Source organism: Leptinotarsa decemlineata, unplaced genomic scaffold (genome assembly GCF_025532065.1).
Source record: "Leptinotarsa decemlineata unplaced genomic scaffold, Ldec_3_MD MMD2_tig00026358_RagTag_RagTag, whole genome shotgun sequence".
Lineage (NCBI taxonomy): Eukaryota > Metazoa > Arthropoda > Insecta > Coleoptera > Chrysomelidae > Leptinotarsa > Leptinotarsa decemlineata.
Genome location: NW_027412703.1, coordinates 2,549,937 through 2,571,099, shown reverse-complemented (window position 1 = coordinate 2,571,099; position 21,163 = coordinate 2,549,937). Strand labels below are relative to the sequence as shown.

The 21,163-nt window shown below is 34.8% G+C and overlaps 1 protein-coding gene across 1 annotated transcript in view; it reads left to right on the top strand.

Annotated features, from left to right (window-relative positions):
* The first annotated feature begins 11,918 nt into the window (after positions 1 to 11,918).
* The window catches only part of LOC111514772 (uncharacterized), a 71,944-nt gene continuing 62,699 nt past the window's right edge, over positions 11,919 to 21,163 (top strand). Inside the window, exon 1 of the mRNA XM_074184775.1 lies at positions 11,919 to 12,204. The gene's annotated coding sequence lies outside the window, so the exon portion shown is untranslated. The remainder of the gene's footprint in view (positions 12,205 to 21,163) is intronic.

The following is a 21,163-nucleotide window of genomic DNA, read 5'->3' as shown; positions in this document are numbered from 1 at the left end:
AAAATATCATTGAATACATTTATTTTTATTGAAAGTAAAGAAATGGAATGAAGGGTACAAAAACTACAATTTATAATTTTAATCATCTTCTTCCTCTTCATCGTCGTCTTCTAGCTGCTGGTAAATTTCGAACTGGTCTTCATTATCGTCTTCAACAACATTTGTCTCAAGTTCTTCCATGATTTCGGTAGAGCATTGAGACAAGCTTGCCTATTATTTGCCACAAGCTAAGGAGCATTGCAAGCCCGCTTTCCTGCATCCGCATCGCGAACCACAACCACTCTTGCAGTTGCAGAAAATTGTATTTAGCAAATCTTCTGGAGCAGGTGGTAAAATTGTCATGATAGGCTCCAGAAAATCGTTTCGCATTGCCCAACCCCATACCTGGGGTTCCAAAACATGTCCTAACCAAGTTTGAACTTGATAATATACACGGTCGAAATGTTGATGAGCAGCTGCACTTGTTGGTGGAATATTTGAAAGCTGCACAGGTTTATTAAGTTTTGTAGACTTGACGTAATGCATATAAAGAAGATGATCGAGACTTTTCACAGATTTCGGAGCATTATAGACTGTCAATAAGGTTTGAGTTCCACTCTCTAATAATCTCTGGGCCAAACAATTTTCTTCCTCAAATGCTGCAGCTAGTTCATCCAAATTTGTCAGTTTCTCAAAAACTTTTAGAAATGGATTTTTCCCCCTTTTTAAAAAGCGCAGAAGTTGTGTCACAGCCACTTAATGCGTGCAGAAATAAAATATGTTTTTTAGAATGAGGATAATTATCAAAACTTTTAGTCGAGTATATCTCCGTTTTTACATTACCTTTCCCAACTTTTTTAAAGAAAATTTCTTGTTCGTAAGACAGTGTACGCCCAATTAAAATGACAAGTAAATCAATATCTTGTCTATTATAACTGCAGTTTTTTTAGACTTCGATTCTTCAATTGCAGTTTCAACAATAAGAACATCCGCATCTATAGGTATATGGCGCGTTTTCGACCGGAGGCACCGGTTGACCTGAAGTGATGCTATGACCGCGCGCTCTCCGCCCTCTATCTCGAAAACGATTCACCGTATAAAAATTTTTTTTAAACAAAATTTGTAGAGAATTTTGTATTCTACAATATTGATAATAGATACAAATAGCAAAAAACCCATAGGAAATGAGATATTTCCAAAAAAAGCGCAAAAAACCGATTTTTGTGACCTTTGACCTTGAAATTTAATAGTTGTTTACAACCTACCATATGTAGGTTTTGAGACAACTTTTAGGGTGTCAATATACAAGTATTCACAGACTTACAGCTGGGTATCTCGAATTCCGAGATTCTTACCTAATTTAAGCTTAAATGACTGAATTAGATCTAAGGCAATGATTGTTACAACAAATTCGAATCAAAGAAAGATTGATACTAACGAAGTTAATATCAACATATTCAATAATCAACTCACAATTGTAAATTTAATTAAGTACCTAGGATTCACTATAGACAATCAATTAAATTTGAATAAGCATGCCGAATATACCATTAGAAAGAGATTTAAGAAAATGTATTTTTTCTCTAGAATTTCAAAATCTTTATCAATCTTTGCTAGACTAACATGTTACAACTGCATAATAAGGCCACACTTTGACTACTGTGCCACACTGATGTATCTATACAAACTGAACAAACTATAAGAGTAGAATGAATCCATTGTTCTTCAAAGGTCTAGATAGTTTCAATAAGTTACCTGATAAAATAAAACATGTAGATTCCTTAAAAGTATTCAAAAAATTATTAGAATATATCAAATTCTAATACATGACCCACTGTAAAATTATATACGTATATAAATTATTCATATATGCATAACTATATATTGTATATTAGGATTCCTAAAATAAAGTCTACTACTACTGCTACTGATATTTCTAAGGCTTTTGACCGTGAGTGACATGAGGGTTTGCTGGACAAACTTCGATGCTATTTAATATTCCCTGCAAGTGGCCATCGATGGATATCTCTTGAATGCTTTTACCATCAACGCTGGTGTTCCCCAGGGATCCATATTGGCTCCAGGCCTCTTTTTATCGTATATCAACGACTTATTAGACAAAACGAAGAATCTAATATATTGTTTTGCTAACGACAACACACTAGTCTCGCCATTCCATTTGAATTCCAAGACATCGGCTGCAGATGCACATTTCCACCTCAATGAAGATCAAGAGGTGATTTCGAATTCGGATGGAAGATAAATTTCTCTGAACCAGGTATAATAATATAAGGAAGACAATTCCGCTTTCCGCTTCGATAAGTTTGTTGGAGGTTGAAATATGTTTTTCCGTTGATCAGCTGTCGCCCCTATACGAACGACAACTCTCAGAAGTTGAGAAACTTGTGCGAGCTAAAGACTAACGAGGTCTTACCTTTTAACGTGTGATTCCTAACACGGTTGCAGAATCATCCCAGCTTCAACCAGATAAATTCTCTCGAGAAAAATATCTGGTCGAGGCAGGAATCGAACCCACGGTCTTCCGATCGTGAGTCGGGCGCACTACCACCGCGGCCAATTCCACAATTCTACGAATGGACACAAATATGTCTTGGCACAATCATATCGCTGAAATTGCAAAGGCTGCTCCTGAAAAGCTCGGAACACTGTTCCAAACCAGAAAACTGTACACACCTCAGCAACTTTTGATGCTTTATAAAGCTCAGATCGGACTTTCTTCGGTGTTTTGTTCTCATGTATGGAACTCCGCCCCTAAGCATACCCTGAAGCTGCTGGATTCCATCCAGAAAAGAGTTATTAGTTTTGTAATCCATTAATAGGATTTCATCGAATAAATGCATCATTCTGATGATTTTTACTTACTGTCGTCATGCATATTTATACAGCGTGACTCACGGTCGATGGTAGGTTAGACGTTTCTGGAAAACGCAAAGCATGATTTTTCTGAAAATTCCACCTCTCACATTTCCTCACCTGTTCTATTGACCTAAAATATTTTCAGCATTGCGGCGTTGCCACTTCCATCAAAAAGTCCTAGCAACTTTATTTTTTTAAATGGAACACCTCGTATATTAATACATTTTTGGAATTGCTCTAGTATTTTAATACTTTTTTGTTGATAATGTCTTATACCTATCTCTATCTGTTTTCGAGATAAAAAATAAATTGTGCTAAATAAATTGTGCCTTAATTGAAATTAAGTATATCAGTACTCTCAATTCATGAAAAGTTGATATTTTGATGATAGTTTGGACACACTCGTAATATTCAAATAACACCAAGAAATCGACTCCATATCATACAGGGCGTGCTAAAATTACTATTATTTCCATTGTGCATAAAAGTAGTCGAAAGTTCATTTTTTCAAATGAAACCCCCTGTATATTACTCGTTAAATTGAAAGATGGTGAAAAATGCTTCAAGATGATGTATCATGTCCCTATACCTAAATCGTCAAGTTTTCTCAATAAAGTCGCTTCTTCTAGAAACATTATTTTTTTTAGAATTTGGATTTAGGTAGCAGTGGAATTATCAAGCTTATAGCAGTTTGGCGACTTTTATAAGTAATTGATGAATGGTTATTGACGGTGTTTCAAAAAATCACCTAGAATGAATGCAAATATTGATTATTCAAACGAAGTTCTTATGAAATTATTTATTATACGCGGAGAGTGTGATAAAATCATTGCCAGAACTTGTAGAAAATTCAATCAAATGTATCCTAAAATAATACCAATGAACGAGAGGATGTTTGTAAGATTACAAAACAATTTCCTTAACTATGGCTCCATGTTAAAAGCGCCTTCAACATTACCAAAACCTGTTACTTCAAATGAGAACAATACTGTTAACGTTTTGGCATATTTTTATGCATATCCAGAAGCTTCCATTCGCAGTCTAGAAAAAGATGTAGGTGTATCACATGCTTCAGTACAACGAATTTTGAAAAATCACGGAATGCATCCGTATAAATTTACCAAATTTCAAGCTCTAGAAGCAGAAGATTTCGAACGTAGAATGCATTTTTGTGAATCCCTTTTGATTCATACACAGGAAGATCGGGAATTTTTGTCAAAAATAATTTGGAGCGACGAATCAAAATTTACGAGGGATGGTATTTTCAATAGAAGGAATAAACATTTTTGGGCTGATCATAATCCTCATATTACAAAAGAAATGGGTTTTCAAGAAAAATTTGACCTGAATGTTTTCTGTATTCTGAAGAATAATAAAATTAGCTTTTTTATTTATGAAGACACACTGAATGCAGAGAGATATCTCCAAATATTAAGGAAGACTGTAACCGATTTTCTCGAAAATTTGCCTTTAGAGGAATATAGGAATTCGTTGTTTCAACTGGACGGAGCGGCAGCTCATTCCACCCAGGAAGTTTCCAGGAAACTTGACGAACTCTTCGACGATCGTTGGTTTAGGCGTTTAGGGCCGTGGGATTGGCCACTTGAGATCACCCGATCTCACGCCACTTGACTTTTTTTATGGGGTGTTTTGAAAGAAAGGGTATACAGTACTCCAGTGCCTACCAAAGAAGAATTGCGACGGCGAATAGTGCGGAGTATTGAAGATCTGGATCCCCAGGAAATTGAAAAAGCAACCACAAGTCGCGTACAAAAAAACATTTTGAAGTGTTTAGAATGTAATGGACATTTTCAGCATTTATTGTGAAAATGTGATATTTTGTTTACACTTTTGTTATTTTGAATCATCCTATTCTGTTATTGTCTGTACTTTCACATGTTTTAGCCCACAAAATCTTACTTTTTACCTAGAAATGACTGAATTTTGGTACAGTTGTTTCCTGGAAACTTTGAGCCATAGTTAAAAAAATGATTTTGTAACCTTACAAACTTCCTCTCGTTCATTGGTGTTGATTCAGGTTACATTGGGTGAATTTTTCACACGTTCTGATCAATTTGTTCATGTGTATAATAAATAATTTCATAAGAACTTCGTTTGAATAATCTATATTTGCATTCATTTTGGAAGATGATTCGAAACACCGTCGATAACTCTTTGTAAATTACTTATAAAAGTAACCGAACTGCTATAAGCTTGATAATTCCACTGCTACCTAAATCCAAATTCTAAAAAAATGATATGTTTCTAGAAGAAGCGACTTTATTGAGAAAACTTGACGATTTAGGTATAGGGACATGATACATCATCTTGAAGCATTTTTCACCATCTTACAATTTACTGAGTAATATACAGGGGATTTCATTTGAAAGAAATGAACTTTCGACTACTTTTATGCACAATGGAAATAATAGTAATTTCAGCACGCCCTGTATGATATGGAGTCGATTTCTTGGTGTTATTTGAATATTTCGAGTTTGTCCAAACTATCATCAAAATATCAACTTTTCATGAATTCAGAGTACTGATGTACTTAATTTCAATTAAGGCCATGTTTTGGACCATATTTAGCACAATTAATTTTTTATCTTGAAAACAGATAGAGATAGGTATAGGACATTATCAACAAAAAAGTATTAAAATACTAGAGCGATTCCAAAAATTTATTAATATACGGGGTGTTCTATTTAAAAAAATATAATTGCTAGGACTTTTTGATGGAAGTGGCAACGCCGCAATGCTGAAAATATTATAGATCGATAGAACAGGTAAGGAAATGTGAGAGGTGAAATTTTCAGAAAAATCATGCTTTGCGTTTTCCAGAAACGTCTAACCTACCATCGACCGTGAGTCACGCTGTAAGCTTATCGGATGTATTTTTTTTCATGATATTTGTGTAATTCCAAATAAAAGATTCAATTCGCAAGAAATCAGTGGAAGAGTGCACATATTCTATTTGAATCTAAAACTGGAAACCAGTCAATGTCGAGAATAACTGCAGAAATAAAGACAAAGAATTATAAAAAACTTTATCAAAATTATTATAGTTTCACTTAGAAGGTTAGTAAGAATATGGTTAAGGAATTCGATTTTGTTATGGTTGAATGCAGTAAGAGATTTTCATTCTTGTGCTGATTTCACATTTTTTGATCATTTCTCAGTAACTTATGAGCATTTGAAACCGTGATAATATGATTTACAGGAACGATAAAGAAATCATCAAAGATAACAGTTCGTTCGCCTCATTAGAACAGTCTGTGACATCCTGAAGTACTTTTTTAGTTTGACTGAGTAATAATATTTGATAAACTCAAAATTTTCAATATTTCGATATTTTCCTCAGTTGATTGAATACACTTACACCCACACCAGACCAAAAAACAGTATCTTGACCAATTTAGCATCATTAGAAGATGATTAACAAAATTGTGGAGAATAAAAGATAGAATACTTTGCATTAGTTCAGGAATCTAATCGAAGAGCTGTACTTCACACTTTTCTTGAATTCATTCAGACAATTTTAATTAGAAATGTGCCTAATTCTGTACGATTTTTCAGAAGTAATGACGTTCGTTCAATTCTACTCAAGATCATAACTGCTAAGTGGAATCCCAAACAATAAATTTAAATATTTCAGATAATATTTAACATGATTGTAAAAATTGTATTTTTATAATGACATATGAATATGTTGCAGCAATTGCTAAGTGAACTCTTTATAACTATTCTCAAGCTTTCGAGTAACTTAAAATCATCGTCAGGGGTACTAGAAAATACAAATTACAAATTTTTGATAATAGAATATAAATGTAAATGTACCAAATTTTCGTCTAATCTTCAACCTCAGATTCGTCACTGTTGCTACCGCTATCATCAAAGTGAATTATGATTGGTTCAATATTGTGTTCAATACGGTTGCCTACGTCCCACATTTTTTGCTCCTCTTTCAAAACATGCTGCATGCATTTCTTCCAGTCTTCTGCAGAAACAGTTCGAATAGCTTCTTGTAGGTGATGTTGCACGTCCACTAATTTAAATGTTCTATTTTCTCGTGCCACATATCCTTTTACTTACGCCCAGATTAATTCTATTGGGTTTAATTCGTAGTGGTATGGTGGTAACCTTAAAACTGTAATTCCACGACTTACGCCATTTCATCCACTGCGAATTTTTTTATATTTGTCTGTGTGTAATTTTGTTAGCTGAAGTAGTTCTGCCTTTGTTATATTGTATTAGTATTTTGTAAATCGATGATTTTGGTACACCAGTATAATCAGAGCACATATCAACTAATTTATCTTTTGTAATTGTGGAACTTAATGATGTAGAAATGCCCGGTTGGTTATTCGGAGGTACACACGTAGAATTACAGCACATATGCACAAAGTCATCTATTGGTGGCTGATGATCTCTTTCAAGACAGTGAAATACTCGCAGTACAATTTGTTTTTCTCTCACTGACCGAGACTCCGACCGTTTTACCTTTTTCGACGTGGAAGGCCCGACCATGTCTCCCATTTTTTGAGTAGTTTGAGAACGGTGTAGAAATATAATTATGAAATAATTATTCGGAGGTACACACGTAGAATTACAGTACATATGCACAAAGTCATCTTTTGGTGACTGATGATCTCTTTCAAGACAGTGAAATACTAGCAGTACTATTTGTTTTTCTCTCACTGACCGAGACTCCGACCGTTTTACCTTTTTCGATGTGGAAGGCCCGACCATGTCTCCCATTTTTTGAGTAGTTTGAGAACGGTGTAGAAATATAATTATGAAATAATTATTCGGAGGTACACACGTAGAATTACAGCACATATGCACAAAGTCATCTTTTGGTGGCTGATGATCTCTTTCAAGACAGTGAAATACTCGCAGTACAATTTGTTTTTCTCTTACTGACCGAGACTCCGACCGTTTTACCTTTTTCGACGTGGAAGGCCCGACCATGTCTCCCATTTTTTGAGTAGTTTGAGAACGGTGTAGAAAGATAATTATGTAACGCTTAAACACTTATTAGCACTATTATTTTCACCAATTGTCATCACAACACGTCGATTGCTGACTAACTTAACTGTAAAACGTACAATTCACGCTGTATAATTCACAAACCAATGATACGCTCATGGCTGCAAGTACATTAGTGAGGACTGCAACGATGAGATGGAAGTTACGGTAAAGTGACAAAGACAGAAATATCGTTGCGTACAGCGTTGCCACTAGTTGTAATAAATATCTAACACTATACAGAAAATAATGAATTTTAACTGATCAGTAATCAGGAAATGTATAAGTATTACTCATTACAAGCTCATTACTGATTTTTGTCATGAATAATACCTTTTAATCGTACTAGTATTGTGTATTATCTATAATTTGCCACAACCTACAACTCTACTGCTTACTATATTTTGATTCTGCTATAAACTGGTAACGTAAAATTTAGATATGACAACGCGCTTTACTCTCAATCATTACTGGTTTTACTATATTTGCACGAAGCTTTATACTAATAATGCTAATGATAATAAGTTGATGAAAAAAACAGAATTGAAACTTTCTGTTTTTTACCACTTTCATTTGTAACTAACGTTACTGCAGTTTCGTCCAATACGGACATTTTCAAACTTATACAGTGTGACCCATTTTCAATGGAAACACCCCCCTAAAATTTGAAGTTGTAAATCGATTTTAATAATTTTCAAACTTATACAGTGTGACCCATTTTCAATGGAAACACCCCCCTAAAATTTGAAGTTGTAAATCGATTTTAATAATTTTTTTTTGAATGTCAAGTACTAAAAGGTCTACCTTGGGACAAAATTTGAAATGTTTATTAAAGTTTCAGGGCATACTACGATATTTTTTCTTAGTCGAAAATCGGGATTTTTTATTTGCGATTTTTTTATTGAAAAAAATCACTACGCAACTGGAATCAGAGTGCCTCTAAATAGGTGTGACCAAAATTTCATGAAAAAATATTCATTATTAACAAAGTTATGACAACTCAAAAATTCGAAAACTCACACAACTAACAGGCACAATATAATCATTTTTTTATGATTTCAACAATAAAGTGCCGCCTTATGAAAAAAAACAAATAGCGTAAATATTTTTAATGAAAATAACGGAATTACATTCACACAATTCAACTAACAATGAAGCAAAAAATCTTAATAAACGTAACTAATAACTAATTATTGAAATGTTTCGATTCAGTGCAACAGTTAATTTTAACTCATTTTCTAGTAGCCTCTACTAATCCACCACGTATTTCGATACATGTGTCGTAGCGCTCACGAATGTTTCTGATTACGTTCCTTAGATCTTGAGGGCTAATATCTGCACATACCTGTCGAATTCTTGCACAAAGTTCATTTCTATCTCTTGAGCGGTTTTTGTAAACCTTTTGAGTGAGAAGTTCCCAGAGAAAAAAGTCCAAAACTGTGAGGTCTGGAGATCTGGGTGGCCACTCTATAAACGGACTACCACGGCCTATCCATCGGTTTGGAAAATGTTCGTTAAGCCATTGCCTCACAGCTCTGGCATAATGAACTGAACACCCATCTAACTGGACAATTAAATTTGATCGTTCATTGATTGTCAGCTCGTGAATAGCATCCCAAAACTCTGTGTTTAAAAATTCTAGAAACCTCTGCGCAGTAATGTTTTCCTCAAAAAAGAAAGGACCAATAATTCGTTCGTTCAATATCCCACACCAGACGTTGATTTTTTGGGAATACTGGCTTTTACAGTTTATTACCCAGTTAGGATTATCCGCTGCCCAATAGCGACAATTCTGTGATGACACTACTCCATTTGTAGTGAAAGCGGCTTCGTCGGTATAAAAAATATTTTTTTATTGATTCCTCTGGCGCATTTGCTTTTTCAGCTGCAGGAAAACCCGGAAAAACCTGCAGCACCACATCATTTGAAGATCTTGATCTAACAATGTCCTCTCTTAGTTTAATTCAAACCTTAGTTGCCATGTAAATGATATTACAGTTTGACACTTGTGAAAGATGTAAGTGTATTTTTTGGGAAAGAAAGTTTTTGGCTTTCTACTACTCCATCTGATACAAAAAAATGGATGAGAGAATCTTCCAAAGAAAGGAAGGATCAATCAATTTGAAAATAAGTAACTCTATACATGGATAGATAGATAAATAGATACATAAAAAAAAAATATAACCCTTTCAAATCATGTAAGTGTACTATTGTCAACAATATTCACCTTACAGTTCTTCGAATTATTTTGTGCCATGGCTGCAAGATTGAGCGTAAGAGAGAAAATTGAAATTGTACGTCTTTCGGGAGATGACGTTAGAAGTGCTAGAGAGGTTTGTAGAGTATTTAATGAGAGACATCCAGATCGTCCTCGTATTAGCTGCGGTACCGTAAATAAAATAAATAAAATATTCAATGAAACTGGTTCAGTATCAAAAATGATGTTAAGAAGTAATCCTGTACAAAGACGAAACAGGACTGTTTCAAAACCAATGAGATTCCTACAGCTGAAATTATAAGGAAGAAATTGAATACTTTAAGCCATAACGTTAGCTGCTGTGAAAAAACTCTTCAGAATTGGATAAAGAAACTAGGATTTAGATTTAAAATAGTAAACAAACGTCAAGCAGTTATGGAAAGCAAAATAATAGTGGAATTTCATAACAGATACTCAGAATAAATAACTAAATATAGACAAGAACAACGACAAATTTTCTATTTGGACGAAACTTGGTATAACACTCACGACATAGTTGCGAAAGGATGGACTGATGATTCGAGAATGTGTACGCCTAACATGCCTGCAAACAAAGGATCGCGACTAATCATTGTGCATTTCGGAAGAAGTAAAGGATGGGTTCCCAATTCTTTGAAATTATGTGGAAAAAAACTACTTGAGGACTGCAATGTTGACTATCATAAGAACATGGAAGCTACTATTTTCGAGAAATGGTTTGAAAACACATTGATTAAAAAGTTGGATGCGAATGGTGTAATAGTTCTTGACAACGCTTCCTATAGTTCGCGACAGCCCATCAAAGTACCGAATAAAAATTCGAGGAAAGATGAAATACAAAGTTTTTTAATGGATAACAATTTGTATTTTAAAGATAAATATATCAAAAACCAACTACTTGAAGTTTTACAGACGAAAACATATGAAAAAGTATATGCCCTTGAGAGAATTGCTGAAAAGTATGGACACACCAAACTGAGACTTCCTCCCTACTTTCGTGTTTTCAATACCACCGAATTGATTTGAGGAAAATTGAAACAAAGCATCAGGCGGAAAAATAATCTTCCAAAATTTGATAAGAAGGTAATAGAGCTAGTTGAAGAAGTATCTAATATTACCGAAGAAGACTAGCAGAAAAGTTTTGAAAAGTAATTTTAGTTGAAAAAGACCATATGGAGATTGGACACTTCCATATTAATGGTGGAAATAAATTCATTATTGATTTGAATGAATGTGTGTTAGAAGGTAGGTTTACTAGGTATCGTTTACTTGAACTATAACTTATGGGTAAATTAGCATGCCTGCTTAAGGAAATTATAGTGAAACCAAACACGTGTTGTGGTTTTCGTAAAATCTTTCATGGTGGAAATCATACATTGTTGTTGTTTCATGAGTTTTGTCCGTTTTTATCTATCAGTCATCAGTTTTCATTTATCTATTTTAAAAACAGGAGTTTTCCTTTAAAAGTGTCAAATTTGGCCAATTCTATATAAAATTCCCTATCGATCATTATATATCATGACACAGTACAATACATATTTATTAAGATATGGAGCTGCAGAAACACATGACAGTAAAACGGGCAAAACTTTTGAAACAACCTAACAGTAAGTTTCGTTATGGATAGATATTTGCAAAACTTCTTTTTCTCGCGTTAAAATGGAAATACAACAAAATGTCACATCGAGTAATTTGTCCGCGAACTTGGTATCAAAGTAGGATAGATATCACCCATTGTAATTCGCTCCCTACCCCGGCAAATTCAAAACCAACGGAGATATCACCTGGCATCGATATAAGACGATATGGAAGCCGTCTTCTTGCCCACACGGTCTACATCTTCCCCAAAGCTCGATCCACTGAACGGGACCTTTCTTCCTTCAAGTTCGTGAACGAATTGCGTCAAGTTGAAGTTAACATTGGCGCCGCACACCTCCGAGTGTTGTGTTAGAAAGAGTGCAAGGTCGAGCAAGGCCGTCTCTTCAGTTGTTTCAGTACACTGAAGTAGGCGCTGAAATAATTCTCAAGTGCGTGCGAAGTGCTTTAGAAGAAGTGTGAACTTGCTATCAGCGTTCGAAGTCAAGGTTGGTATTTTACAACTTTTTACTACAGTAATATGAAAATAATTTGGATAATTATGTTTTTTTTTTTGCAAAAAATAATAAAATTTAAAGCCTGTGGAAACATTTTAAAACATTTTACGATAAATTTTTTTTAGTTTAATTAATTAGTAGGAACAATTTTTCCACTGATGAGTAAACAATTTTTTTTATTTTTGCTGGAAGAAAATTTGTGATTTTCAGATTTTTTCAATATGGAACATACTTTCATACAGTTTTGTATGATTTGCTATTTGAAATGAATTTGATAGCATCGAGAAAATGTCTAAATTTGGAAGCGATTATAATAGTCTTGGTAGTAGTTTCAGAATTTTTTTTATATAACAAATCATGTTTTATACAGGGTATTCTATATTCGATGATCTATTAGACGTTTCTAGAGAACAAAAAAAGATGAGAGTTTTAAATTTCGTTTATCGATGTAAATAATTGTGATCTATCGTTTGAAAATATTTTCATCACCGCAATGTTGCTACATCTACATGTAACAGACATCAACTTGAAAATTTCCAATGGAATACCCTATATATTATATCATTTTTGAATTCTGCATCAAAATCCAAAATACTTTTGCTGAACATGTTCTATACTTATCTCTCATTGTTTTTAAAATATTAATTATTTTTTAATTTTTTTTTCGCGAAAACATGGTATTCTTAATATTCAATATGGCATAAATTAACTGAAACAATCGAACTAAACTTCTGACAACATTGAGATCAGATATGGCAGTTATTATTTCAGACTGGAACTCAAATATTATTTTATAAACAACCCTAACCTTTTTTTCGAATGGAACACCCTGTATATTATTCAATTTTTGAATTCAGCCAACCAATGGGAACAACTTTCATCAACTATTATAAAAAAATTTCTCCTATGCAAGCATAAAATTTCCAATAAAATCAAAAATCAAGTGCATAATACACACATTCTTGAAATTTGAGCGTAGGTCTCGGGCCTTCTAAAATTCACTCCTCAAATAAATATGGTAAAACTTTTTCTATTTCCAATCATCTACTCGAATATCAAAAGAGTTTTAAACAATAATTTTGAATTTCACAACCGAATTTCGGCAAGGATAATGGTGTGTCATGATCTAAGTCTGATTTAAAAAACACAATAATGGATTTGACAATAACTTGTTCAAAACTAACCTTCATAAACCCGTGATCAAAAACTTACATTAAATACGGAGTGGGGTCCTAATGCACCCCAGCATTTTTTTGGATTATTATTATTTTTTTAATGTTATAATTAGGGAATATTAAAAAAAACACATTCTGCTTATAAAAAAAATATATTTTTACATAAAAAAATTGTCAGCATTGATAAATGAGTAAACACATTTTGAAAAAATAATATGAAATGATTAGGAATAATGAAAACAAAAATAATTATGAAAAAAGAACAAGCACTTTAGTGACAATTTAAATAATGATTTAATCATCACACCTGTTACAAACTGTTATATTTTTTGAATGTTCTACAAAAATTTCGAGATTTCCTGTCTTTACTTCTCTCGCATAAGAAACATCGCTGCTTTCTGCCAATAACGGGAACAGGTTGTTCATTCCTTACGTTTAATTCTGGCAAAATGGTTATGATGGATTGTTTTATATTGGAATGTAACGACTTGTCATTTTGGTATCTACGAATTATGTTTTTCCTAATTAATTCTTGCCCCAACTCCAACAAAAACATTCTTCTCCTATCCAAGCGATTTTTTTTCCAATCTGGATTTTTCAACATTGGCCTAGATGCCACCAATGTCCAGCAGATGAAAAAATATTGCCATTGGCCACCGATTACTTTTTCTTTGTGTCGTGAATTCCTTCGCTAATTTATCTGTTGTGTCCACTGCACCCTTTTTTTTATTGTATTGTAAGATAATGCCTGGTTTGTAATTAGTTTCTTCTCCACTTATTTTGTCATCGTTACGTTCAGTCGATAAAAGAATAACTGCCGCATTTTTTTTGGTACGTAGGAAACTAAGGTTTTATTTTCCATAAAAGCAAACATGCTTGAAAAGTCCTTCTTATATCTTGCTGGAAGTAGTTCTTTTGGAATACAAGTTTTATTTTTAAGCAGTGTACCACACAAGGTAAGGTTTTTATCTGAAAGCATATTAGCTAACTCAATACTGGTAAAAAAGTTATCAGTAGTTATTTCATATCCTGAAGATAAATGGTTTACCAGGTCCAACACTACCCTTTGTCCTTGGCCTTTCTCCGGTTTGTTTCCTACTTTGCCTAAAATAATTATTCTGTAATAAAAATCTACATTTTTTTCATCAAAAAACTTACCTAAATAAGGTTGCATATTCACTGTATATGCTGAACTACAATCAGCCAATGCCCAAATTTTTAAACCGTACTTGTCCGGCTTACTCTTCATGTAAACCCGAAAAGGGGCCTTGCCTCGGAATGGGACTAACTGCTATCCACGCACAAATGTTCAGATGGATTAAAAGATTTCTTGCAATTTGCTACAAAACCATCAAAAACATCTCTGATTGGGGCAAATTCATCAGTGCGTTTTCTTTCTTCTCTTGTTTCAAAATTGTCGAATCTTAGAAAGCACATAATCTTCTGGAATCTGTTGCGAGACAAGGCAGATGGTACTAGAGACCGACATAAAGTTGGATCTTGGCTCCAAAGTACACAAATTGGCTCTTTAGCAGCATGCCAGGCTCCAAAAATAATAAGCAAACCAATAAATGCTTCCAGTTCTTCTTGCACAAAAGGCCTTCTCATTTCTCGCATAATGTGATTCGGCTTTTCTATTTGTCTCCGATAAAATCACATCCATAATATCTTGTGAAAGAAATAGTTCAAAAGCTTCTTTTTTGGTGGAAAATTGGGAACTATATCTAGTGAAACCTGGTGAAACCTTCTGAATATTACATTTTCGTCTCTTGATGTTCGTAGTAAAAGGAACCTTTGCCCACAGACTACCATCTTTAGACGAATAAGTTGGATGATCTGTATAAAAGTTTATTGACGGGCCTACTTCATCTGCAGAATCTGTCGACTCATTTTCACTATCACTAACTTGTAAAACGTCATCTACCTCATCAGTCTCCTCAATATCACTTGAACCATCCTCTAGTTGTAAATCATTAAAATAATGGTCGTAAGCGTCCGTTTCTAATATCGCCAATAGTTCTTCGTCAGTTACCTTATTTTCATTTCTAAACTTTCGTGGTTCACTCACTTTTATAAACGCGTACTCGACAATCAACTGTAAACGTGACTAAACACCCTTAAATTATATTGAGACAATAGGTGTACAAATAAATTGGGAATCCCCGAGAGTGTTGACGCCAAGAAACGGGGAATCCCCGTCGTTTGAACAATTTGGGATTAATTTGTACCCCGGTAGGTTTTTAACGTAGGCAAAATTTATACCTGTCGTTACATACCCAGCGGGGTACATCTGGACCCCAAGCAACAAAATTCTTTATAATTAGTTACAATAAAAAGCAATTTATTCAAAATTTTGTATACCAATTTAGATATATATTTAAGAAGCATGGCTCGAAGGATATTAGGTAAAAAAAAATATATTAGAAAATATACCCAAAAATTCATGTCTGGGGTTCAGCTGTACCCCGCTAGGGTTTATGAAGGTTAATACAGTTTATTGTATGATTTTCACTATAAAGGGTTTTACAAAAACCACGACACGAGTTTCGCTATGAAATAGCTTCTTCAAGCGTGAACTGTCAGACTGTCATATTGAGGTTGTGAGTCCGGTCACTGGTGGTATGGAAAATGAAATAAACATTTTAGGATATTTTTATGCTTATCCTCATGCATCAGTATCTAGTGCTACAGTTGATTTGGGAATACCGCGAATTTCTATATAGAGAATTTTACAAAAACATAATATGCAGGATTATAAATTAATTAGGCTGCAAGCTTTGCATAGAGATGATCCACCAAAACGGATAGAATTTCGCGAAATGGCAGTAACATAGACATACGAAGATTCAAACTTTAAAAAAAAATATATGGACTGATAAATCACAATTTTTACGTGAGAGAATATTCAATTGTCGAAATAATCACTTCTGAGCAAAAGGGATTCCAACAAAAATTCAGTTTTAATGTTTTTTGTATGCTCATGGACGACAAAGTTTCTATTTGCATTTATGAAGAAAAGTTGAATTCTGAAAAATATTTAGATATTCTGAGATCGACTGTGAGTGATTTTCTGGATAATTTGGCCCTGAACTTGTCTCAGAATAGTTGGTATTAGTTGAGTGGAGCTCCTGGACATTGCACACGTGAAGTGAGTAGGGAACGAACCGATATGTTCGAAGTTCGGTGGATACATCGTTTGGGTCCTTGGATTTGACCGCTTCGATTACCGGTTCTGACTCCCCTAGATTTTCACCTCTGGGGAAAAATCAAAGAAAAGGTATATAGAACACCTATCGATACGAAACAGGAACTGAAAATCGGGTTAAATGTCTCTTCGAGGAAATCAAGCCGTCGGAAATCCGCAGAGCCACGACTGATCACGTAATAACATCAATCCATCAATGTTTACAAATAAATGGTCAGCATTTCAAGCACATGAGCTACTGAATTTTTGTCACATCAGTATCAAATGTCAAATAATTGCCAAGCTAGTTTCACAATATTATCTCTTGTTTTCTAGTGTAGAATTATTTTTGTTATCAATTTAATTTTGAAAAGTGTTAGTTCTTGTGTCAAAATAGTAATATTTGTCATACACCCACTATGAAATTTCATTCATGTATTCTACTAAACCTTTCTGAGATAATGTAAAGTCAATATTCATTATTCGATATGTTCCCCGAATTTTGTATTTGAAATGTTATATTTGTATAGAAGAATTCATTTCTCATAAATGGTCAGAGATAGGTATAGAACATAGTTGAATAAAGTTGTTCACATTAGTTGACTGAATTCGAAAATTGAATAATATACAGGGTGTTCTAAAAAAATAGTTATGGTCGTTTATCGAAGATACAAATTGAGACGTATTTTTCAGACACTCTGTATAAAATAAGATTTGGGTTCCATTCTGAAATAACAACCACCATATCTTATCTCAATGTTGCCAGAAGTTGAGTTCTTTGTATCAGTTAATTCATGCGATATTAAATATTAAAAATACCATGTTTTCGCCAAATAATCAATATTTTAAAAACGATGAGAGATAAGTATACAAAAGTAATTTAGATTGGTTTGATATTCCTCTTGAAGATGATCACTTGGTTATCGAAACACGTGTCGAGGTGTTAAAATAATGGTTTGGTGTTGGGAAAAATCCAGTAGTATTTATTATATAACAGTCGTGTCAAAGATACGGCCGCACTCGGCCCCGGGCCGTATCACTAAGGCCCGAAAACGCAATGTGCCACAGAAAGAATCATCATGTTTTCAGAGCTTTCAGACTTCACTCGATTCCTCTACGGAAGTTTTGAAATGCGCACATTACATTTATAAGTAAAGGTAGCGCCTGACTAGACAAGCGAGAGTGACATCTATCAGAAAACAACTACTTCCCTGGCTAATACCACGAAGGACGTTGGATTATATCCGACAGGTGTCAGTGTAGGAGTCTTTACTGAAATTATTCCTGCATATGCTGTTGGTGATACAAATTCTGCGATATATTTTCAACTATTGTAACACACTTACAGAACAGTTTCGGGCTGTTGGCCACTCGTTAGTGTCTATTGTCTATCATCAACATAAAGTCGATCATTTCCTATAATGGGGAATGTTCCTCAATTTGGGTTATTACAGCAAATGCAAGTTTCAACAAAATAAAGTTGACTTTAATTCATGAGTTTTTCAAATTCACTTCGAAATTGATGTTTCAAATGTTGGATTTTAATTTTTAAAGGGGTTTGTTTCTAATTCACATTGGCAACATCGCCTATATCAAATTGAAATAATTTATACGTACCTAGATATTCTACTTTAAAAAAGGAAAATTATCTGTATAAAGCAACAATTAAGGCAAAATATAAATTATAGCTCAATACCACCTCCACAAGCCACATAAACAACAATTGCTTTGTTATTTATTTATATAGAGGAAGATAGGTTAGGTGCACGAAATGTCATATGTCACAGAATGTCTCGGAACTCGGAACATGAGTAAACAGAACAGCACGCCTCTGAAATATGTCATCTTCGTTTGTCTCATGCAGGTAACAGATTCATTGTCCTTTATTAGCTTTAACGATGTTGCCAAATGGTGAAATAGAAACGAATCTCTTTAAATGTTTTTTAAGTATTTGAATATTTTTTTATAGAAAAAGGTTGAAATTATGAGTTTAAAATGCGTTGTTTTAAAGCTCTTTTATGAAAACTACTTGATTTTTGTCAGGAGGAACATTCCCATTGAAAATCGAATTCGTTTAGAGTATCATTCCTCGAATTACGCTGAAGCGGACAACGGACAACAAGTTTGTCATCGCCCCATCTGTCTGTGAAGGAGGTAACCAACCACATATCCGAAATTCATCGTATAAGGAAAGAAAACCGAAGTTCATCGCGCTGTACCCTGTATCATTGTCTATAGATTTATAGACAATGCCTGTATAGTCAACTGCATTTGCAGATCACTATTGTAGTTTGCGTAAGACACCGAGTGCAATTAAGTCGAAGAACACCCTGTAGAGCCACATGGTGATGGTGTACAAGTTTTTTACAGACCATAGTTTCGAATTCAGAGAAATATATATTTGCTCGCGCTTACCACGTCTATAATTTTCTGTATTAATATTAAAATATTCATATCGGTATATCTACATTTTATCCACGGTAACATGAAATACGTTGGGAAAGGTTTGCGATGGATATTATCACAAAATAAGATATAATCATATCTGATTCTTTTTAATTAAGTATTGTTCAAACTAATTGTGTATATCGTATTAAGCGAATTTGAAAAATATGTTAATGAAAACGTTATACATTAGATGTTTCATGTTCACCAGAAGTGTTTACCGTTTCTTGAGTATTGTTACGTGAGAATTATATGGCGTTGTAAATGAGGCCAAAATTGTAAAGAATAGGTTGACATTAATTGCGGGTGCACTTTACAGTGTCTACCCTCACATGGCACACTTTTCTAATGGCTATTTGAAGCGCTAGTTGCTACTGTGGAAAAGATTACAATCTGAACAGAAATATTAGGTTTCGTCCGTTTCTGAGTCTACTTCAAACTGTAATATCTCAGTGAATACTCATTCAATTTAATCGCAATCACCGCCATTTGAATCATTGTATTTTTGCCAACGTAACACGGGTCGATTTATTTCGTCAGCATCAAAATTGGGTACTCGGAATTCGGTGAAGTCGACGACGGCCGTTTTTGCCTGATCCTCATTAGTGAAGGTTCTATCGGTGATAAAGTTATCGAACTGCTTGAAAAGATGGTAGTTGGTTGGCTTGAGATCTGGGGAGTATGGTGAGTGAGGCAGATCGTTGATGCTCATTTTGTGAATTTTCGGACGGTGATTTGTGAAAGGTGCGAACGGGCGTTGTCAAGGATCAGGATCTAAACTCTTCTGTTGGCCAGTGCTGGCTGCTTTCGACGCAGTTATCGGTAAATTTCGTCGATTTCTTCACAAAAGAACTTTGCTTAAGTTATAGTGAACCACACCAGCCGCTGACCACCATAAGTTAGGTTAGGTTAGGTCCAAAGTGAGTGGGTCTATTCGACCCTCCGCCGCAACCCGCATGGGTTTATTGTGGCTCACACCTATTCACACTCGACCAACTAAACCTAGCTTCTTAACGGAGCCGATTAGTTTGTATGGTGAGTGGTCTTTCAGGTCAGATGGTAAGAGTACGGCTCTGCCAAACTCTTAAAACCTGATTCGGTCTCTAGCGGGGCAGGCACAAAGTATGGGCTCTGCTGTTTTATCATTTTCCAAACAGGGGCGACACACACCGTCCTCCGACATTCCGAGCCTCTGCATGTGATGATTCAACTGACAGTGACCTGTGAGAAGGCCTGTTAGACATCCTAGTCCATAAGTCCATAAATCTTCCTGCCATCCAGGTGTTCAATGTTTGTTTGGCAAAGCCTAAAGTGATGCCAATGACAGGTTCTGGTCCGATGAAGCTACTTGCAGCAACCCCCTTTGCAAGGAAGTCAGGCCAGTATGGCCAGGAATCCAGACCAGAGACACTCTGTTGAGTTTTTCTATTGAGGAAAGTCGTTTTTGTCAATTTGCTATCAATTTAGACGTTGCTCGGTAGGAGCCAAGAGCTTCCAATGCCGCTTGACTGTCCGAGAATATTTTCATTGACTTGTGTATGAGGTTGGATTCTTCCAATCTCTCCGCATAAAATTCAATAGCGTAAATTTCCGCTTGAAATACAATCGCATAGGTTCCTAGGCACGTTGATATCTCTATCCTGGGTCTGCGACTGAAAACACCTGCACCAGGATGGATCAAAAACAGAAGTGTTTTTGATCCATCTGTGAACCAACAACTATCTGCTCTTAATATTTTCGTCTCCAGGAGGATCCAGTCCTCTTTACTCGGGAACACTACTTTATAAGGCAGTTCGTAGTTGACAGTTGGATATATAAAGTCAGAGGTTATTTCCAGAATGCTGTGACTTCCAATATCAACCAGCAGTCTGTTGCACTCTGCATTTATTTGATTTGTGCAACTGGCATTGTGCACAAGTCTATATGCAGTCAATCCAGCCTCTCTTTTCAGAAAAATGTGGAGAAGAGGTAGATCTAGAAGGATCTCCATGGCCACTGACCAAGCTAGAGAGCTTCGCCTGGGCCGTTTTCTGTAAAGCCTTCGGCCACTAGGCAATTGCACCATAAGTAATAATTGGTCTGATAATCATCACATAAATACAATGAATTTGTTCAGGACCTAAACCCCGAGTTTTGACAAAAATCC